This window comes from Rhinopithecus roxellana, chromosome 8, assembly GCF_007565055.1.
Source record: "Rhinopithecus roxellana isolate Shanxi Qingling chromosome 8, ASM756505v1, whole genome shotgun sequence".
Classification (NCBI taxonomy): Eukaryota; Metazoa; Chordata; class Mammalia; order Primates; family Cercopithecidae; genus Rhinopithecus; species Rhinopithecus roxellana.
This window is the reverse complement of record NC_044556.1, coordinates 139372577-139396239: the sequence shown is the minus strand read 5'-3', so window position 1 is coordinate 139396239 and position 23663 is coordinate 139372577.

The window sequence follows — 23663 nt, the reverse complement described above, 5'->3', positions numbered from 1 at the left end:
AAAGAAGACATAAAAATAGACAACAAACATAGGAAAAAAATGTTCAGGAGCACTAATTATCTGGGAAATGAAAATTAAAACCACAATAAGATACCACCTTACTCTTGAAAGAATAGCTATAATTTAGAAATGCAAAAATAGTGTATGTTGGTATGGATGTGGTAAAAAGGGAACTCTTACACTGCAGATGAGAATATAAACTAGTATAACCACTGTGGGAGTCAGCATGGAGATTCCTTAAGAACTAAAAGTAAAAACACCATTTGATCTAGCAATTCCATTACTGGGCGTCTGTCCAAGGGAAAATAAGTGATTATATGAAAAAGATACATGCACATACATGTTTATAGTAGCACAGTCAGTGACTGCAAAAATATGGAACCTACCTAAGTATTCCTCAAAGAATGGGTGGATCAAGAAAATGTCATATATATACACACCATGGAATACTGCTAAGCCATAAAACAGAATGAAATAATGGTATTCACAGCCACCTGGATGGAGTTGAATGTCATTATTCTAAATAAAGTAACCTAAGAATAAAAAATCAAACATTGTATGTTCTCAATTATAAGTGAGAGTTAAGTTGTGAGGATCAAAGGGATAAGAATGATATAATGGATTTGGGGGAATGAAGAGAAGACTGGGAAGAGGATGAGGGATAAAAGACTAAATATTGAGTATAGTATACACTGCTTGGGTGACAGGTGCACCAAAATCTCAGAAATCACTACTAAAGAACTTATCTATGTAACCAAAAACCACCCTTTCCTCAAAAACTATTGAGATAAAATATTTAAAAGGGATAATTTTTTGACAGAAAACAAAATAAAGCAAAATGAAACCTCTTGGACTGTAAGGTTTCTGCTGAGGAAACTTCTCTTAGTCTAACAGAAACTTCCTATGTGTGACTTGATGTTTTTATCTTGCTGTTTTTAGAATTATTTATTTGTCATAACTTTTGATAGTTTGAGGATTATTGCTAGAATATTCTGAGTTAGATGTACAAATTTTCCTTTACTAGTGAATTGTATACTTTCACATGTTTCTATGTTAATTATTATCATCCTTTTGTTTCAGTTGTAGCACTCTCAAACATTTCTTCTAAGGCTGGTCAAGTGGTGATGAATTCCCTCAGCTATTTCATGGCTGGAAAGGTCTTCATTTATCTCTCATTTCTGAAGCAAAGCTTTGCTGGATACAGTCTTTTGGGCTGACTTTTCTTTTTTTTTCTTTTTTTTTTTTAGTACTTTAAATATAATGTCCTAATTCTCTCTTAGACTGTAAGGTTTTTGCTAAGAAATTTTCTGTGACTCTGATGGAAATTCCCTCATGTGTGACTTGATTGTTTTCCTTTGCTATTTTTAGAATTATTTCTTTGTCTTTAACTCTTTATTGCTTGAGTATAATGTGCCTTAGAGAGGATTCTTTTGGGTTGAATCCAGTTAGATACCTTTGAGCTTTTTAATCTGGATGTTCCTATCCATATAATGCATTGACTGTGGTTTTGGTTCAGTAGTGAGGTCTCCGTGCAGTTTCATTAGCTGTAATCTTCAGTGAAGACTATAATTGCCCCAGTGACCTAAGATTCAGGAGTTTGTGATGGCAGTGGAATTGTTTCATTGGGAGCAGAAGCTAGGGTGATTGTCATGTCAGGTGCTTGCAGACACAAACCGCCAAAAGGCTATTTTGTGGCCCTCTGGGTGGGCTGTGGCTGTCCACAGGCTGACTGCTGGGCCAGGCTTGAACACATACTGCATAGCCAACCTGAAGACTATAACTATATCTACTGGGGGACAGGACTGCCACCAGACTGGATGTTGGGCTGAGTGTGTGCAGGCATAGCAGTACCTGGCGGCCTTCTTGTGGTCTGTCTTCAGGAGAAGGGTCACTCCTAGACAGCTGTCAGGCTAAGAGTGAGGGTAAGTAGGCATGATTGGGCCATGTGGCATTGTGACAGTTTCTCTGCAGGGATGAGGCTGCCCCAGATGGCTGTGAAACCAAATGCAGGAGGATGCAGATGCCGTGGGAGCTCTTTGGCCTTGCCACAGTCTGTCTAGCCACCAGACTGGCTGTTGGTATGTACATGAGTGGATTAGGATGCGGCAGGCCTGGGTGTATCTGAAGCAATCTGGGGTGAGGCTATGCCAGTTATAGGACCTGGTGTTGGGCTAAGTAGACATGTATATGTGCAGCAGGCTGGGTTGACTAGTGGCTTCTGTACTGTGCAGGCCCACCAGTTCACTGGGGTAGTGGTATGTTGCATAGGTTTAGAGGCTGGGGTCTTGATCCTTTCATCTCTTCTAGGCTCCAGGCAGCTGGGGAAGTGGTATTGCAGGCATTTGTGTGAATCTGGGAAAATTACAGTGAAACCTTAGGTATGGAGAGGGTCAGTTGCTCCTAGCCCCGAGGATAGGACACACTCTAGTAGTGGTTTCTGTTTCAAGATGGCACTGAGCCATAGCAGCTTAGGATGTGGGAATCAGTGGTGCTGAAGGCAGACTTCTACTTTGAGGCAATGTAGCTGCATGAATTCCCACCTACTCTCCAAACAGTATCTGGGGACTTTGAGAGCTCGGGAACTCTAATGAAGCAGAAATTGCTAGCATTCACGGCAACAACAGAAACCACTAGGGATGTCTATTATATCTAGAGATCTTTGGTAAGAAGTCCCTTCTGCCTTCAAGCCAATTCCAGCAAGAGAGACAGTGTAGCAGAGGAAGAATACCTTGCTCCCTTCTTTATGGTCCTATCCTAGGCTTTTGTGATCACTGTTCTCTGAGATTTCACTGTTCTCCTAGTTCTCTCTAGTGTACTTCTTCAGTCACTCTAATAAAAATATCATGGTTTTTTTTTCTTGTTTTGGTTGTTTTTTATGAGGAATATGAGCATAAGGTAAGTCTAGTCAGCCACTTTGCTGATGCCCCTCTTAAAATTCTAATCATATAAGTTATCATTTTGAATTGCTACAACATTATTATGCTACCACAGTTTCTGCAGATCCTTCTTGTACATTTTTACATTTCTGCTTATCAGTTACCATCATAAACTATCTAACACTCCATGACCTATATCTTTGAAAAATATCTATGGAATTGGGCCCCCAGGTTAGACAAGAAATGAGGAATACAATAAAGAGACTAAAGCTAACAAATAAACCTGTCTTTACCATTAATATACTACTGTGCCTCTTTGCAATTTTGAATAGTTTTCTTTTTCTGTATTACTGTGATTGAGATATTGAAAGCTGAGCTTCATCTGGATTTCACATCACCTGACATTAGGTTTACAGAAAATTTTACTTATACTAAACTCCCATATATATTTAATGCATATGGCTATGTGAAAGACTTCCAGACTGAAAACCTCCTTAAAAAGGCAAGCAGCTGAATGTTCTTCAACAAAAGATGACTTTATACAATACTACTATTTATTTTCCTATAGAATTTTTTATAGCTGATTAGTGTCCAATTGTATGTGCATAGATATGTATATGCCTAATTTTTTTGTCCATTTATCCTTTGAGGGACACTTATGTTGATTATGTATCTTATCTGCTGCAATAAACATGGGACTTGAACTCTCTCCTCAACATAATGATTAGACATTAAAAAAATGGAAATTCTGTCATTTGTGACAACATGGATAAACCTGGAAAACTTTTGTTAAATGAAATAAGCCAGGAACAGAAAGAAAAATACTGCATGATCCCACTTATACGAAGAATCTTAAAAAGTTGACTTTATACAAACAGAGAGTAGAACCATGTTTACTAGAGGCTACAATAGGTCGGGAGGAGTGAGGATTCAGTAGATTGTGGTCAATTGATACATATTTACAGTTAGATAGGAGGAATAGGTTGGCAAGATCCACTGTACAGAATGGTGACTGTAGTTAATTACAATATATTGCATACTGAAAAATGCTAAGAGAGTGATGTTAATTTTCCTAACCACAAAATTTGTCTTTTTTTATTATACCTCAAGATTCTAGGGTACATGTGCACAATGTGCAGGTTTGCTATGTGTGTATACATGTGCCATGTTGGTGTGCTGCACCCATTAACTCGTCATTTACATTAGGCATACCTCCTAATGCTATCCCTCCTCCCTCCCCCCAGCCCACGACAGGCCCTGGTGTGTGATGTTCCCCACCCTGTGTCCAAGTGTTCTCATTGTTTAATTCCTACCTGTGAGTGAGAACATGTAGTGTTTGGTTTTCTGTCCTTGTGATAGTTTACTCAGAATGATGGTTTCCAGCTTCATCCATGTCCCTTCAAAGGACATGAACTCATCCGTCTTTATGGCTGCATAGTATTCCATGGTGTATATGTGCCACACTATCTTAATCCAGTCTATCATTGATGGACATTTGCGTTGGTTCCAAGTCTTTGCTATTGTGAATAGTGCCACAAGAAACATACATGTACATGCATCTTTATAGCATGTGATTTAAAATCCTTTGGGTATATATCCAGTAATGGGATGGCTGAGTCAAATGGTATTTCTAGTTCTAGATCCTTGAGGAATGGGCAAAAACTGGAAGCATTCCCTTTGAAATCTGGCACAAGACAGGGATGCCCTCTCTCACCACTCCTATTCAACATGGTGTTGGGAGTTCTGGCCAGGGCAATCAGGCAGGAGAAAGAAATAAAGGGTATTCAATTAGGAAAAGAGGTAGTCAAATTGTCCCTGTTTGCAGATGACATGATTATATGCTTAGAAAACCTCATTGTCTCAGCCCAAAATCTCTTTAAGTTGATGAGCAACTTCAGCAAATCTCAGAATACAAAATGAATGTGCAAAAATCACAAGCATTCCTATACGCCAGTAATAGACACACAGAGAGCCAAATCATGAGTGAACTCCCATTCACATTTGCTTCAAAGAGAATAAAATACCTAGGAACCTAACCACAAAAATTTTAACTGTGTGGGTGCACTTTTCAATTAGCTATATTTACGAATTTCACAATATATTTATACTGCAAAATATCATGTTTCACACAATAAATGAAATTTTAGATATCGTTTTAAAACAAATACATTTGAAAAACACTTTTTCTAGACTTTTTATTTCCATTTCAACAAATCTGTGTCATTTTTGGTTACTTAAATGTGTATTTATTTGGTCACATGATTTTTGTTTGTTTGTTTAATTCTAGGAAGAAGAATGCCGACTGAGATCACAAGGACATTTGAAGGAATTTAAAACAAAAATACTCCAAACTGGGCATTATGTGATTATGTTGTATTGAAGATAAACTCTACTAAGTGCGTGTTAGACAAGTCCGCATAAATTACACAAGGTAATGAGGAACACACACACGCACTGGTGAAGTTATGTATGAGTTCATAGATCACCTGTGCAGCAGCAGTCAGGCTCAGTACCCTAAGGTCTGAACCTCTGCTGTTGATCCAAATTGCTTCCCAATTGAGATGACTCAAGAGTAGAGAATATGATTGGTAAAAAATTTATACAATAATGAAATAATGGGCCAAAAATATAAATGTTAATTATGAATATGATTAAGAAAATAATTAAAATTGAATGTTATTAACCCTATTTTTGAGGACTTTAAAGCCATATTATTTTAAAACTTCCCTGTTCTACACATTCCAAACAAATAAAATTGAGAGAAAAATAGTGACTTCAATTATACTTTTTATTTTAAAATTAGATCCAGCAACTTTGTAATTAATTTAGAACATAAACTAAAAATAAAAATTGCTTTATTCATTATCCTTGAGTTAAAAACATAACTGCTGAGACTTTTAAAGAAGTTTATTTGGTTATCTTAACATATTTTGGAAAACCAACAACAAGAAGAACAACAACAAGAGACACTTGTGATCATAGGGAAAAGTAATATACTTTAATTATTAAAATTCTTTTCTATGCACAGGTGGTGTTTATTTATTTAATATTACCCATTTGGATTTGTAAGAGCTATAGCAATATCTTTTAATTAAATACATGGCTGCACTTAATACTTTCTACCTATTATACTTTCTACCTATTTTTTTCTCTTTTTTTCATATACTTATGCAAATATAATTAATATAATGGAATGAACTAATGATATATAATAATTCTTAACTTATAAAATATTTATAACTCTTAAACAAATTTGTATTTCTTTATAATTACTTTAGTAAAAAATATTTTAGTAGTAAAAGTTTTGAGAATCTTGCTACTCAAGGGAAAATATGCATTTAGGAGATAAATAGGGATTAAAAACCCAAATTGACAGAATTTTAAAAAATTTTCCTCAGGGTTAGCATATGCCATTTGTTGAGAAGCTAAAAACAGAGTTCACTATAAAAATGGTCTAATATCACATTACTTCACAGAGAACCTTTATTAATAAATATCAAATATGCCCCCAAGATGTGTTAGTAAACCATTCTGGTTTTCTTACAGAAAATAATATATTTCCAGTGATAAGTTTATGTCTTAAATAGAACAGTAAAATTTGATCCAAGAATGAAATCAACCTAGATATTTATAATCATATAATCTATATGTAAGTGATTTCTGTTTTATTGTAATAGTGAATTACTAATGTTTCTGCCACAGTTTGAGATTTGCAAATTTTCCTAAAAATCTTTTTAATATTTGCATCAAAATTATAACCTTTCCACATGTCAGTACTGCTTATAATATGTGAAGTAACTTGTCTGACTCTGTGTTGTTATAAAGGAATACCTGAGCAATTAATCAATTTATAAAGGAAAGACTTATCTGACTCACAGTTCTTGTTTTTTTTTGTTTTGTTTTTGTTTGTTTGTTTGTTTGACAGAGCCTCACTCTGCCACTCAGACTGGAGTGCAGTGGCACAATCTCAGCTCACTGCAACCTCCACCTCCTGGGTTCAAGTAATTCTTGAGTCTCAGCTTCGTGAACAGCTGGGATTACAGGTGTATGCCACCACATCCAGCTAATTTTAGTAGAGAAAGGGTTTCACCACGTTGGCCAGGCTGGTCTCAAATTCCTGATCTCAAGTCATCTGCCCAAAGTGCTGGGATTACAGGTGTAAGTCACTGCACCTGTCCTGGCTCACAGTTTTCCATGCTGTACAGGAAGCATAGCTCTGGTGAGGGCCTCACGATGCTTCCACTCATGGCACAAGGCAATGGGGAGTTTAATGTGCAGAGACCACATGACGAGAGGGGAGGCAAAAGAGAGGAGAGGGAGATGCCAAGCTCTTTTTAAAAATCGATTCTCACAGAACCTAATAGTAGAGCATGAACTCACTCATTACTTCAAGGATATCACCAAGACATTCATGCAAGATCTGATCTCATGATCCAAACATCTCCCATTAGGCATTCCCTTCAACACTGAAGATTAAATTTCACTGTGAGATTTGGAAGGTATTAATATCAAAAAATATCATAGTATGAGCTGGTTAGGAATTAAAAATACTACTGTAAAATTAAAAATTTCTGGAAGGGTGTATGTATAGCCTATACAAATATTAAAATAATTATAGTTTATGCAGTTTTACTCTTCTCAAAAACCTTATACATGTATATTGCATTTAATCTTTACTTGGGTTACTATGTTTAATGTATTTTCCCAAGGCATTTAATGAAGTTTGAACAGGTTAAAAATAGATGTGATTACATAGAGACCAACTATGTATTACTTGTATTAACTAGTCTTAGTACTGTAATTTCAATCTCATAGCACCATGTAATTATCAAATGCCTTGCCTTCATATGTTCTATTTCTTTCTTTATTTCAAAGTCTTCAATCTCTTCCTCTCATTTGTGAAGAAACACCAGAAGTGATCCTCCTTCTCAGCAAGTCCAAGCAGCCCATAAATTTTAAATACGACATTCTTGACAAGATAATTGCAAAATAAATAAATAAATAAATAAATAATGCAACTTTTTGAAGCTCTCTACAAAATTAGTAACAATAACAAAATAATAGGTATATTTTTCCAGGAATATAATAGAACCGAAAGTGTCAATAAAAATTTTTTTGGTCAGGCTCGGTGGCTCACGTGTGTAATCCCAGCACTTTGGGGGGCCAAGGCGGGCGGATCACCTGAGGCCAGGAGTTCGAGATCATCCTGGCTAACATGGTGAAACCCGGTCTCTATAAAAAGTATAAAATTGCTGGGCATGGTGGCGCGCACCTGTAATCCCAGCTACTCGGGAGGCTGAGGCAGGATAATTGCTTGAACCAGGGAGGTGGAGGTTGCAGTGGGCTGGAATTGTGCCACTGTGCTCCAGCCTGGGTGACAGAGTGAGACTCTGTCTCAAAACAAAAGGAAAAAAAGTTGACAAAATTGTGCTGAAAGAAATACTTTTTTTGTTTGATTGAGAGGGAAACAATGTTGTTTTTACTTGTATCGTTCATGTAGTGCAGATATATAAAGGGTTTTGGTGCCTCATCTTACAGAGAATGTAGATTATATATATTCATAATAGAATAAGACTTCTTTGTGGCTCTCTACTGTCTTAAAGTTATCCTCACCATAGGATGATAAAATTCAACAAACCTGAATGACATTTTCCTTTTCTAAATAAAATACTATATCTAGTTGTATTTTTACTTTAATTATTAATAGATGCTATATATGAAGTTATTTTGACTCTCTGCTCCTCCCATTTGACGGACAGCCACATCTCATGCAGCACCAGCTGCATCCATGAAACACCATAATGAAAGTGAAGGCTGAAGTAAACAAATTTGGCCATATCGAGGACCTGGTCACACATAAACCAATCTCTCTTCAACCACCTCTCCCCACCACCACCACCACCACACATACACCCATCCCGGATTTGGTAAGTAACTCCATGAATTGGCACTCTCTAACTGGCAATGAGATTAAGTTTTCAGCTCCCACATACTAGTGAGAATATGCAGCATTTGCCTTTCTGTGTCTGGCTTATTTCATTTGACATAATGTCCTCTAGTTTCATCCATGTTGCTGCAAATGATCCAACATTATCTTTTTTGTGGTTAAATAGCATTCCATTGTGTGTTTGTGTGTATATAATATATAATACATAACATATAATATACATATTATATATAATACATAATATACATAAATATTATATTTATATAATATACATGTTTATATATACATGTATATAACCTACATATATGAGGTTATATTTTTATATGTTTTATATGTTTATATATATAACCTCACATGTAGAAAACTTCATATATATTTTTGTATACAATCTATATATATGTAAAGCCTCACATATAGGTTAAATATGTCTGTGTTTCTGTATATATACATTTTATATATAAATTATATGTAAAATCTCATATATATACACACACACACACACTCACTCCCACACATACATAGATATGAGGTTTACTTCATCCATTTGTTCACTGACGGATGCTTAGGTTGATTCCCTATCTTTCCTACTGTGAATAGTGCTACTATAAATATGTGATGTGACAGCTTTTTTTGGTTTTGACTTGCCTGTCCCTCATGATTAGTGATATTGAACACATTTGTATATACTTTGGCCATTTGTATATTTTTTTTTGAAAAAAATGTATATTTATTTAGTTTTCTAATTTTAAAATTAGTTTTTTGTGTGCATGTGTGTTACTGAGTTGTGGGAGTTCCTAATTTAGTATTTTAGATATTAACTCCTTATGAGATACATGGTTTGCAAATATTTTCTAACGATACACATCCTGCCTTTTTCATTTTGTTGTTTCTTTTGCTGTGCATAGGCTTTTTTGGTTTAATATTCTCACTTGTTTTTTGGTTCGGCATTTTATTTAGCTGTATTTTTCCTTTGCTTGTCTGATTTTTTTGTGTCATATTCAAACAATCATTGCCAATGTCATTGTTAAGTGTCAGACAATCAAAGGAAAAATATACTTTTTTTCAAGTAAGATATACAAAATGAATAAAACCACTAAGTGTAAGGCCTCACAATGTATTTCATTCTAGAGTGTTGATGTCAGGCTTTACATTTAGGATTTTTATGCATTTTGAGTTGATTTTTGTATATGGTATAAGATAAGGGTCCAAATTTATTGTTTTGCAGGTAGATATCCAGTTCTCTTAGCAAAATTTAATGGAGAGACTATCCTCTTCCCATTGTGTATTCTTGGTGCTCTTGTAAAAAAAATGGTTGACTGTATAGGCTTAGGTTTATTTCTGAGCTCTCTATTGTGTTCCATTAGATTATATGTCTGTTTTATGCCAGTAACGTAATTCAAAAAAAAAAAAAATCACAACAGATGATATGATTTGGTTTTGTTTCTCCATTCAAATCTCATCTTGAACTGTAATCCCATAAACACCATGTGTGGTGTTAGGGTCCTGGTGGGAGGCAACTGAATCCTGGGGCTGTTTCCCCCATGATATTCTCCTGAGTAAGTTTTCACGAAGTCTGATGGTTTTATAAGGAGCTTTCCCCTTCACTCAGCTCTCATTCTTCTTCTTCCTGTCCCCATGTAAAGACAGATGTGTTTGCTTCCCCTTCCACCACGATTGTAAGTTTCCCAAGTCTTCCCCAGCCCTTCAGAACTGTGACTCAATTAAGCCTCTTTCCTTTGTAAATTGCCTAGTCTTGGGTATTTCTTCATAGCAGCATGCGAACAAACTGGTAAAATAGATTTATAAAATAATTTGAAATTAAGAAGTGTGATGCCTCCAACTTTGTTTTTCTTTTTCAAGATTGCTATGGCTTTGCAAGGCCTTCTGGTATTCCATATGAAATTTAGAATTCAAAAAAAAATTCTGAAAAAATTGTTATTGGGATTTCCATAGGGATTACATTTGCTCAGTATACTGCTTTGCGTAATATGAACGTTTTAACAATATTAATTCTTCCAATATGAAGATGGGTTATATTTCCATTTATTTTTGTCCTTTTAGATTTTCTTTCCTTAATGCTTTATAGTTTTAAATGTACTTATTTTTCCTCACTTTCTTCATTAAATTAATAATCTGTATTATTTTTGATGCTATCTTAAATGGGATTGTTGTCTTGATTTCCTTTTTGAATAGATATTTGTTTACATAAACACAACGGTTTTTGTATATTGATTTTGTATCCTTCAATTTTAATAAATTTGTGTGCATGTGGCATCTTTATTTGGCTTTGGCATCAGGGTGATTCTGGCCTCAAAATTCATTTGGAAGTATTCTCTCTACTTCAATTTTCTGAATAATGTAAGAGAAACTGCTATTGTTTCTTTTTTGAATGCTTGCTAGAATTCACCCATGAAGCCATCTGGTCTTGTGCTTTTCTTTCTTGGGAGATTAAAAAAAAAAATATTATAACTAGTTTAATCTCCTTGTTTTATATTGCTTTAGTCACATTCTCTGTTTCTTCTTGATTCAGGTTTTTTGTTTCAAGAAATTAAGCAACCTATCTAGGTTATCAAATTTGTTGGCGTGTAAGTGTTCAGTGCTGTTGGTTATAATTCTTCTTATATATGAGGCATCCTTTGTAATGCCTGATTTTATTTTGAGTATATTTTATTGGTCTACATAAAGCTTTATCAATTGAATTTATTTTTTTTTCAAAAAGCAACTCTTAGTTTCAATGACTTTTTTTTCTATTTTTATTGAATTTATTTTGTACTATTTTTTAAAATTATTTCCTTACTTATGCTATATTTGAGTTTTGTTTCTTATTTTTCTATCCCTTGAGGTATAAAGTTAGGTTGTTTATTTGAGAGCTTTCTTCTTTTAATGTGGTTGTTTATATCTATAGAATTCCCTCTTAGTGATACTTTTGCTTCATCCCATCAGTTTTGGTAAGCTGTATTTTTAATTTTATTTAATGTTTAAAAGGCTTCTTTGTTGTGTGGGTCCCAGGGGATGCATAAATGCCCCTTGCCATTGGTTCCCAAAGTTAGTGGATTTAGAAGCTAGTCCCTCAGTTGGCAACCATAAAATTTGGTGTGTGAGATATGTGAACAATACCCTTCACTACTCAGTGCAAGGCTGGGAATTAGAAATCCACCTCCCCCACAGTTGTGAGGCATTGTGCCTGGGGTGGTGTTTGTGGCACAAGAATGGTTCAGCTTTTTGTTATACTACTGTTTCCTGGCCTCCATAAATTTAGATGACATATAAACTGTTAATCTTGCTACAGGTCCCTATATAAGGTAAATTATATGCTAGAAGATAAACTGCTCCAAAGTCTAATACAATTAAATTTTGAATGTTTTCAGGTATAGTCTTTATGATCATTTTATGCATCTTCATGTATTCCAAGTGGCTTTTTCTCAGCTTTTCTTTTCTGTTTTGTTTTGTTTTTTAGCCTGGTTGTCTCTTAAAAATCTAGCTCATTGACATTTAGCTTGTTGCTTTCATGAAGTCACCAGGCTCCTATTAATTGCTTACAAAATTTCCATTGTTTTCAGCAGTGTCCTTATGCCTTAAATTTCACATGATCTCTTCTAAATAAAACTTATTCCCTTGGGGTGTGCATCAAAACTTTCTCTTTTTACTACCTTCCTTTTTAACTTGTGTAAAACTTTTGTACCACTGCTGTATATGTGGGGTATGGGGGAATCCAATGGTATAATTGGAGTATAAAGTTACAATTGACTGATAATTGGTATATAAAGTATAATTGAGGTATAAAGTTAGGTTGTTTATTTGAGATCTTTCTTCTTTTAATGTGGTTGTTTATATCTATAAAATATAAAATGGTATAATTGTCTCAGATACATCTCTGCTTTATAATGATGGTACTGGGGAAGAATAGTAGCTTCTGATTGTCTCAACTTGTCTCTCTTGGCATAAAATCTACTGAATGAATGATGTCAAGTGAGGATGGTTGGGCCTCAGTGCTCTTGGTTGGCTGTGCCTAGAGTAGAGCTTCCTCTTCAGAAGTGGAGTGTAAGTGAGCAAAAGGTGTTGCAAATCGCTCACCCTCTTTTGTCTGAAATAGAGCTTCTGCAATACAGAGCTGAGGAGAATTAAAAATGCTGTTGTCCTGCCACTTCTGGAGAGATATTGTAGTCCTAGACTGGTATCTGAATGGTAAGATAGTTCTGTAATATTGCCTATACACACTTGAGTAGGGAGTCCAGCAACATAAGCTGTTTGGTTATATTTAAAGAGCAGTGTGTTACAGGTGCCACAGCCACTTGATGGTCTTGTCAAGATTTAGTACATTTTCTTCAATAAGTGTTTATGTATTTGCTGTTTGTCATTAGGACATTCAGAAATATTAAATATTTGCTTTTTAAATAAGTTTCATCAGTTATGGTTGTCTCTCTTGGGAAAGGTATGCCATTCCAAACTTTATTTAAAACAGTTTATATTTTTCAAAAAACAAAACATACCTTAAAAAATAAAATTCTCATTGTTATATTTGAGTAATCATGTGTAAAATATATATTGCAGAATGAACAACTCTACACTACATCATGGTATTTTGTAGATATTAAATAATGAAATACATGTAAAGTTATCTAGCACAGGACTGCATAAAAGTGGTTCTTCATAAATTATTCCTGTTTCTGAATCAAATTGGGAGACACTTTGTGATTATAATAAATTTTAAATTCAAAATAGGTTTAACAATGATTTTTTTCAGTTTTCTGTCCTGTCAAAAAAGAAAAAATCTTTGTAGAAAAAATATTCCAAAAATTACAATATCTCATACTTAATATACAGTATAAATCATGTTCAGTTATATATGTTTTATATCAATAACTATTTTAATGCTAATGTTGAATATGTATATTCTTGTATTTGTTATTTAATTCTTGAGAAAAGCATCTATCTAGTGTTTTTATTTATTTTTTCTTTTTTTTGAGATGGAGTCTTACTCTGTTGCCCAGGCTGGAGTGCAGTGGCGTGATTTCGGCTCACTGCAAGCTCCGCCTCCCGGGTTCATGTCATTCTCCTGCCTCAGCCTCCCGAGCAGCTGGGAGTACAAGTACCCTCAACCACGCCTGGCTAATTTTTTGTATTTTTAGTAGAGACGAGGTTTCGCCTTGTTAGCCAGGATGGTCTCAATCTCCTGACCTTGTGATCCATCCGCCTCGGCCTCCCAAAGTGTTGGGATTACAGGCGTGAGCCACTGTGCCCAGCTAGTACTTTTAATTTTTAATGACCCTTCAATGAACCATGTAAGTAAAAGCAATAAAAGCCTTTAATACCATGGGTGCCAGTATCCTCTTACATTCACCTTATACTTGATGTATTTGAGACCCATCTTGTTCCTGATCTCTAAAGTTGCTTGTAATTTTTCTCTGTCATTCGGTTTTGTGCAGTGACTTAGGTGATTCTGCTTTACAATAGGCAATCATTACCTACATAACTGATATTCACTTCTTGGGCTTTTCTCACTTTTCCCTATTTAGGAGATTGCATTTTAATCCTGGTTTCCCTTAAACTACCATGAGAAGAGGTTAAAAAATTAGACTCTTATATGCACAACTCTACAACCTAAATACCACTTTCCATGCATTTCAAACTGTTATAAACCAAAATAAATTTTAAATGATATTTCTTATATTATTTTAATAAATATATTTGCACTACAGTTCTCAAATGGCCCTAGGTGACCATGCTTTCCTCCCATCTTCTTGTTCATAGTACCTAGAATAACTGTAGGATGCTCAGGAAAGGCAAAATTCTGAGATAAAGAGAAACTATTTGAAAAAGCCAAGGTTTTGATCCTGTCCCTCCTAAAATAGAATGTCCTACAATGCTTGTCCAGAAAGTGACCCTTCCTTCAGGTCATAAAACCCAGGACAGACTGCTTTTATGTCCCTCAGCTGCAGAGCATGTGGGATACACAAAGATGAGATTGTATCCATCCTGGGCAGCTTTTCTGAGCCTTCGGGGACTATCTTGAGATTAAACTCTATGCTTCTGTTATCCCTGCCTGCCTACCTACCTGTAAGTAATAGACCTGTTTTATATGACTTATTATTTGTTAGTATTCTATCTCACTGGATTAAGGCAAGGAGTAAAAGTGCTGCCCAAGATGCAAGTGGGCTAACGTATTTGAACTCCCATTCCTGGTGACTGGCATAGTGATAACATAGTGATAACCTTTTCTATCCTCCATAAAATGGGTATCTTCCTTGGGTCTGGTAATCAGTAACCCTGCTTTGCAGTATTATTTAAAATAGTTTAAATTTGACACCAACTTTAAGAAATCAACTGGAGTATTATTTTCTCTTTATAAGTGCTATAAGAGTTATAGTGAAAACCCCTCTCAGATCTAGGGTCAATGGGTTAGAGATCAAGAAGAAAGTAGCATATAAGATAGACCCTGAAGTGAACAAGTCTGATAACAGAAGAGTATCCTGAGTGTAGAAGTCAATGTGTTTATGTGTAGGTGAAAATATTACTATTTCCCTCATTAGAAAGCTCTAGTGGAGTGGTCCCTACCATTTTTGGGACTCGGGAGTGAAGGGGTGGTTTCAGGATGAAGCCGTTCCACCTCAGATCATCAGGCATTAGATTCTCATAAGGGATGTGCAACCTAGATCCCTTGCATGTGTAGTTCACAATAGGTTTCACCCTTCCGTAAGAATCTAATGACATCGCTGATCTGACAGGAGGTGGAGCTCAGGTGGTAATGCTCCCCTGCCCACCCTCACCTCTTGCTGTGTGGCCTGGTTCCCAACAGGCCACAGGCTGGTTCATGTTCATGGCCTGGAGGTTGGGCACCGTGCTCTAGTGCATGTCATAAAGCATGCTGCAGATATTTAGTGACCAAAGATTTATTAGTGGAAGCTTTGCAAGATAATTTTGAAATACAAATTAAATTCAGTGTGTGGAAAATTTGGATTTTAGAACTTAAAAGTGTCTCTCCTTTAGGAAATAAAGAACTACACATGTTTTACTATTGCTATCATTTCGTTCTATTTTCAGAAATAGAGGAAAGTCATGCATCAGGGAGACTGTGGATATGATGTATCACAGATAAAAGATGCTTGAGATATACCTACAAGTTAGGGGTCAGTTTCTATTATCTAAGAATGAGTTGATAAGGAGCTAAACAAGGAGATAAGTTATAGAAATGAAAAGATGGACAGATCCAGATATGAGAAAATTATGAATCTAGGACCAACAGACATTTGGAAGAAAAAATGAAGTATCAAGCATGATGAAGGTTTTACAAAATTCATTGAGAAATCAAAATAAGTGGTTGATCATGGGGACTTTAGGCCTATGCAATCTATGCACAACAGTTTATTGCTTGAAGGTAATATTCTGCACTACAAGAAGATCTGAAATCTAAAGTAATAAGTGAAGAATGTGGTACACTATATCCAGAGATAATAAAGCTGCATAGCCTCAAGTGTCTGCTGTGAAATTCCTTTATAAAACATTAATTATATGAATATGTCACATTTAACAGTTCTTGGGAAGAATTCTCATGTTCTGCTCAGAAAACTGAATTGATTTTTTTCTACTCATGAACAGTGCAAATTTAGTTAAAATATTGCTTCTCAAGGATTTTACTTTCATGTGTAAGGGAGTATTTAATGTTGGCTATCAATTTAGATAACAATTATAGCCAATGGACAATCTGTTCTTAAGATATATGAAACCAATTAGAAATTATCTGTAGGTGAAATATTTAGTTATGAAGGATACAATTAATTTAATTTATCCTGATAGCTACTGTCTCTGAAATTTTGTAGAAGGAAGAAAGATACATATTTCCCTATGAAAATACATGATGTATCAAAATTACTCAGAGTGAAGAAAATCATATTCTGGAAGTTTACATTTGGCAAAATGTAATAGTGCTTCTGGTTTAGCTTACTTGAAATTTATTATTTTTTATTACTAGAATTAATAATTATGGCCATTTCTACTTATTATTTCTTTCATTACAAATCTCTAATGCATGTTATTAGTCAATTAATTACTCAAGGCTCAAAACATTTTATTGGTTGTGTTAGCCTCATGAACAGTGAAGGTTTGAGTATTTGGATATTAGTAACTGTGGGGATAAAGCAATTAGAAATATAATGTGATAATCTTATTATATTCAGGTTTCCTGATGCCCAAAGCCTACATTTTGGGGCTGCACATTTTTAGAAAAATAAAATTAAAAAGGTACTTACATAGATACAAACAAAAATTGGGATCAAGGAGCGATCCATACAAATGAGGGATGCTAAAAATATACATCACGATAAATTTGCATCCAATAATGACAATTGTCACTGTATTTAAAGGGTAAGACAAACCAATTTTAGTGAAGGAAAAGGTCTTATAAAATGACATACTTGCAAAATTAGATGGAATAATAACCTCTCTTTTTGTTATGTCTTAACAAATCCTGTGGCTAGAAAGTGGTGTATCCCTGTTCTCTGCTTTATGTATTATAAGCAGCCTTATAGAATGTCAACCAAAAAAAAAAAAAAAAATTCTCACTCTTAATACCTTGAACATAATGCCATAGCTAATAATCCACTTTCAATATAGTATCATTTATCATTAAGCAAGTTTTTTTCCTTTGATGATTATAGAAACTAGCTGCAGATGTACTCTTCCTCATCTTTGAGTGAAGAAACAGTTCCTGATGACAATCTAGCCCAATCTAGCTTTTTCACATTTTATCTTGCCTATGGCTTTAGGTCATTTGAGAGTGGCTCTATTCTTTACAGAACTTTTGAAGGTAACTAATTTCCATTGATGTTTCAGATCATTTCACAAGACTGAAGTTGTTTTTGTTCATGTTGTCACTCCATAATTTTCAACTCTTTGATTTCGTATTTGAAAACTTCCTCTCTCAATATTGACTGTATGCATCAATATTTATATTTTCAGATCTTCTATAACATTATATCTATTTATTCCATTCATGTAAACAGATCTGTCAGTTTTCTTTTCTAGCTCCTTAGCTAATGCTTTAATTTTAACTCATGTCTTACATCTAGATTGTAAGTTTTCTTTTTCAGTTTTAGGAAGATACTTTTTAAAAATACACTTTGAGGACACCATAATGACACCTTAAATTTTTTCGTTTCATTGCCTTTAAACTGTTGTAATATTTGAACAAATTGCTTAAGCACATCTAAGTAAATTGTATCCTCTGTGAAAAAAGAAAAATAGGTACACAACTTTCATAGGACCACTATGAGATTTTAATGATATATTATAAATAATGGTTGAAGAATAGTTCGTTGCTCTTTGTATATTTAATAAATAAATAACATGCATTTTAGTAGTTGAAACAAATGATATCTAAATGTCTTTATGTGTTTTAAAACTAAAATAGGCAAATTTATATGTAAATATATGTATCATATATATACATACAACCTTTCTAAAGCTTGTCTAATAAGGCAGCACTTATTCTAGGATAATGCTAGTAACATTTGAACTATATATGGGTAGACGAGAACACATCAGCCTGTCATGAATTGCATTGCTGGCTATATTGAAACTATGTCTGAGCTATTTCTAAAGGTTCCTGTCTATATTCAGTGCATGTTACTGGTAAAATGAAAGTCACCAAGACTCCCTGAACTACTCTTAAGGATTTAGAATCTAGGAAGCAAAAGTGAAGAAAGACAGTAAATGAGTCTTGAAGTAAGGATGTGAATAATTTATATTTGATAAAGTTTGAAGCTTGTAGTTGGATGAAGTTGAAAAATAGGGCCGGTTGAGCCTTTTGAGGTAAAAAACAAAAATAAAATTACATAAATAAGTAACATTTTCATCAAAAAGGTATAAAATGCTTCAATTACATAAAATAGCACTAGAAATACAAAGATTATATGTAAATACCTCTGAAAATTGCAATTCATAAAAATATAAAAAATACATTTTTAAACTCACATATTTTAGAAAATCCAGCTTAGGTATGTAAATTACTTTTTAAAAACTTGTGATCATAAATATCATTTGAAATAAATTAATATGTTATCTTAGTTTTCATTTTTGGACATTTAACAATATTATTCTTTTACCTTATTTTTGATAAATGAAGTTAAATGTAGTTAAAGAAAGTCCTATAGTCAATAATCATTCTATATATAGATCTCGTGATTTCTTTTTTCTCACCATAAAAGTTTTTTAATACTGCCATTTAATTTAGATTTGGAAATATAGAAGGCATGGAATCTAAGCAGTAGATGAAACATTAAATTGTAGTTACATTTTTAACATAGGAATTATATTTTTAATGCATTTGATAAACTAGCGACATATCCTTGGTATCTAAATTTATGTCATGTATTATTGATACCAAAAGCACAAGCAACAGAGAAAATATAAATGTTAAACTTCATCAAAATAAAGAATTTTGTGCATCAAAGACACTATCTACAGAGTGAAAGGCAACCCATGGAATAGAAGAAAACATTTGCAACTCATATAGCTCATAGGGGATTGATACACATAAAGAATTCCTACAATTCAATAGCAAAAAACCAAAATCACGATTTAAAAATAAGCATAGAGTTTTAAAAGACATTTCTTCAAATAAATTATCAAAGTGACCAATAGCATGTGAAAAGTTTACATCACTAGTATTTGGGAAAACGCAAACCAAAACCACAGTGAGACACAACCTCAAACCCATTAGGATAGCTACTATATATTCAAAAACAAAAACCATAAAATAGAAAATAGCTCAGCAAAGTCTCAGGATACAAAATTAATGTGCAAAAATCACAAGCATTCTTATACACCGGTAACAGACAAGCAGAGAGCCAATTCAGGAATGAACTTCCATTCACAATTGCTTCAAAGAGAATAAAATATCTAGGAATCCAACTTACAAGGGACCTCTTCAAGGAGAGCTACAAACCACTGCACAGTGAAATCAAAGAGGACACAAACAAATGGAAGAACATACCATGCTCATGGATAGGAAGAATCAATATCGTGAAAATGGCCATACTGCCCAAGGTTATTTATAGATTCAATGCCATCCCCATCAAGCTACCAATGAGTTTCTTCACAGAATTGGAAAAAATGGCTTTAAAGTTCATATGGAACCAAAAAAGAGCCCACATTGCCAAGACAATCCTAAGTCAAAAGGACAAAACTGGAGGCGTCACGCTACCTGACTTCAAACTATACTACAAGGCTACAGTAACCAAAACAGCATGGTACTGGTACCAAAACAGAGCTATAGACCAATGGAACAGAACAGAGTCCTCAGAAATAATACCACACATCTACAGCCATCTGATCTTTGACAAACCTGAGAGAAACAAGAAATGGGGAAAGGATTCCCTATTTAATAAATGGTGCTGGGAAAATTGGCTAGCCATAAGTAGAAAGCTGAAACTGGATCCTTTCCTTACTCCTTATATGAAGATTAATTCAAGATGGATTAGAGACTTAAATGTTAGACCTAATACCATAAAAACCCTAGAAGAAAATCTAGGTAGTACCATTCAGGACATAGGCATGAGCAAGGACTTCATGTCTAAAACACCAAAAGCAACGGCAGCAAAAGCCAAAATTGACAAATGGGATCTAATTAAACTAAAGAGCTTCTGCACAGCAAAAGAAACTACCATCAGAGTGAACAGGCAACCTACAGAATGGGAGAAAATTTTTGCAATCTACTCATCTGACAAAGGGCTAATATCCAGAATCTACAAAGAACTCAAACAAATATACAAGAAAAAAACAAACAACCCCATCAAAAAGTGGGAAAAGGATATGAACAGACATTTCTCTAAAGAAGACATTCATACAGCCAACAGACACATGAAAAAATGCTCATCATCACTCGCCATCAGAGAAATGCAAATCAAAACCACAATGAGATACCATCTCACACCAGTTAGAATGGCAATCATTAAAAAATCAGGAAACAGTTGTTGGAGAGGATGTGGAGAAATAGGAACACTTTTACAATGCTGGTGGGATTGTAAGCTAGTTCAACCATTATGGAAAACAGTATGGCAATTCCTCAAGGATCTAGAACTAGATGTACCATATGACCCAGCCATCCCACTACTGGGTATATACCCAAAGGATTATAAATTATTCTACTACAAAGACACATGCACACGTATGTTTATTGCGGCACTATTCACAATAGCAAAGACTTGGAATCAACCCAAATGTCCATCTGTGACAGACTGGATTAAGAAAATGTGGCACATATACACCATGGAATACCATGCAGCCATAAAAAAGGATGAGTTTGCGTCCTTTGTAGGGACATGGATGCAGCTGGAAACCATCATTCTTAGCAAAGTATCACAAGAAGAGAAAACCAAACACCGCATGTTCTCACTCATAGGTGGGAACTGAACAATGAGATCACTTGGACTCGGGAAGGGGAACATCACACACTGGGGCCTATCATGGGGAGGGGTGAGGGGGGAGGGATTGCATTGGGGAGTTATGCATGATATAAATGATGAATTGATGAGTGCTGACGAGTTGATGGGTGCAGCACACCAACATGGCACAAATATACATATGTAACAAACCTGCACGTTATGCACATGTACCATAGAACTTAAAGTATAATAAAAAAATGAAAAAAAAAAAAAAAAAAAAGAAAATAGCAAGCCCTGGTGAACATATGGAGAAACTAGAACCCTTGCACATTGCTAGTGGAAAAATAAAGTGATGTAGCCATTGGAAAATATGTCAATTCTTCAAATAATTGAATACAAAATTTTGATATAACCCAGCAATTTCCATTCTGAATGTATGCCCCAAAGAATTGAACACATCATTTGATATCCCTTGAACAGATATTTGTACATTCACATTTATAGCAACATTATTACAATAGCCAAAAGGCGGAAGCAATTCATATCCCTTGACAATGAGTAAAGATGTCTTATATATATATATATATATATATATATATATATATATATATATATAATGCAGTCTTAAAATTAAGGAAATTTGGTAAATGCTGCTACATGAATGAAATGCCAGGACATTATGTTAAGTGGTATAAACCAGACACAAAATAACAAATATTATATAATTCCTTTTATATCGTTTCTGGAGTAGTGAAATTCAGACACAGAAAGAATGGTGATTTCCAGGGGCTGGGAGAAAGAGAATGAATTGTAGGCATTTAATGAGCATAGAATTTCAGTTTTGAAAGATGAAAAGCTTCAGGAGATGAATGGTGGTGATGACTGCACAACAGTGTAAATGTATTTAATGACATCGTACTGTACAAATAAAAATAAAGTGGTAAACATTACGTTTTGAATATTTACCACAATTTTTTAAAAAATCTTACTAAATATTATTGAGAGAAAAGAACTTTAAAGAAATGGAGGAATATACAAGTTCTTGTATCAGTAGACTCAAAATTATAAAAATTTCATTTTTTTAATCAATCTATAGCTTCAGAGCAGTACCAATAAACGTCCCAAGATATCACTTTGTGTAAATTAGCAAATTGAATCTGAAAGTCACGGATATAGGTAGAATGCTAAGATAAACCAGAGAAACCTTAAAGAAAAACAACAAAGCCAAGATTTACATTAGCAGATAATATGGCTATTATGATGTTTTAGTGATTAAAACAGTGTTGTATTGGGACAAGGATTGATAAATAAACCAATGAAACATTATACAGAATATGAACACATACATATATACAAATACATATAGAAAAAATGAATTTTTACCCATATTTCAAAATATACAGAAAGATCAATCCTAGATACATGCTGATCTAAATTTTAAGTTAAAAAACTAAACAAAGCTTCTAAGCTTTAGTATAGAAATAGTTATATTATACACTATTAGTTATCATATAACTAGAGGCTATTTTTATATTCTTGTGGTAGGTAAATGTCATTAAATAGCACATAAAGATAATAGAAGGACAACATTTGATTTATTGAGCTACTCTTAAACTTAAAAAATGTATTAAGAACATTATTAGAAGAGTGAAAATGCAAGTCACAGAGTGGAAAATTATTGGCAACACATGTGTTTGGCAAAAGACAAATATGTCACATTTTTAAAGGTTTCTGCTAATCAGCTAGAAAAAAGATATTAACAGAAAAATAAATGAAAGGCATAGATCTTTGGCTGTTCAAAATGACTAGCAAATATTTAAATAATGTCAGATTAATTAATAATCAGATAAAGACAATCAAAAGAGAGTGTTTAAATGTAATTTGGAGAACAGGGTGAAAAATAGTCTCAATAAAAAAAATAAGTAAAGGTTATCAAAAGTCATTTTTTCTAAGGAAGACATGCAAATGGCCAATAGATATATAAAAACATGCTTAGCATCACTAATCATCAGAGAAATGGAAACTAAAACCACAATGAGATATCGTCTTATAACCTTCAGGATGACTACTATTAAAAAGACAAAAAGTAACAAATATTGGCAAGGATGCAAAGAAAGGGGAAGTCTTACATTGTTGGTGGAAATGTAAGTTAGTAAAACCTTTATGAAAAACAGTATTGAGTGTTCTCAAAGAACTAAAAATAGAGCTAGCATTCAATCCTACAATTTCCCTACTAGATATCTACTCAAAGGAAAAGAAGTTAATATATCAAAAATATATCTGCACTTGTATGTTTATTGCAGCATAAATAAAAAACGTAAAAAACACACACAAAAAAACAAATTTGTTATTGTGATTCCCTTTGTGGAGGAAGAAAGTAGGATGAAAAAGCTTCTGAAGTCCAAAAATGCCTTCTTACTTGATGTCTTGATTATCAGTTACCTTTGTTATTATTTATTC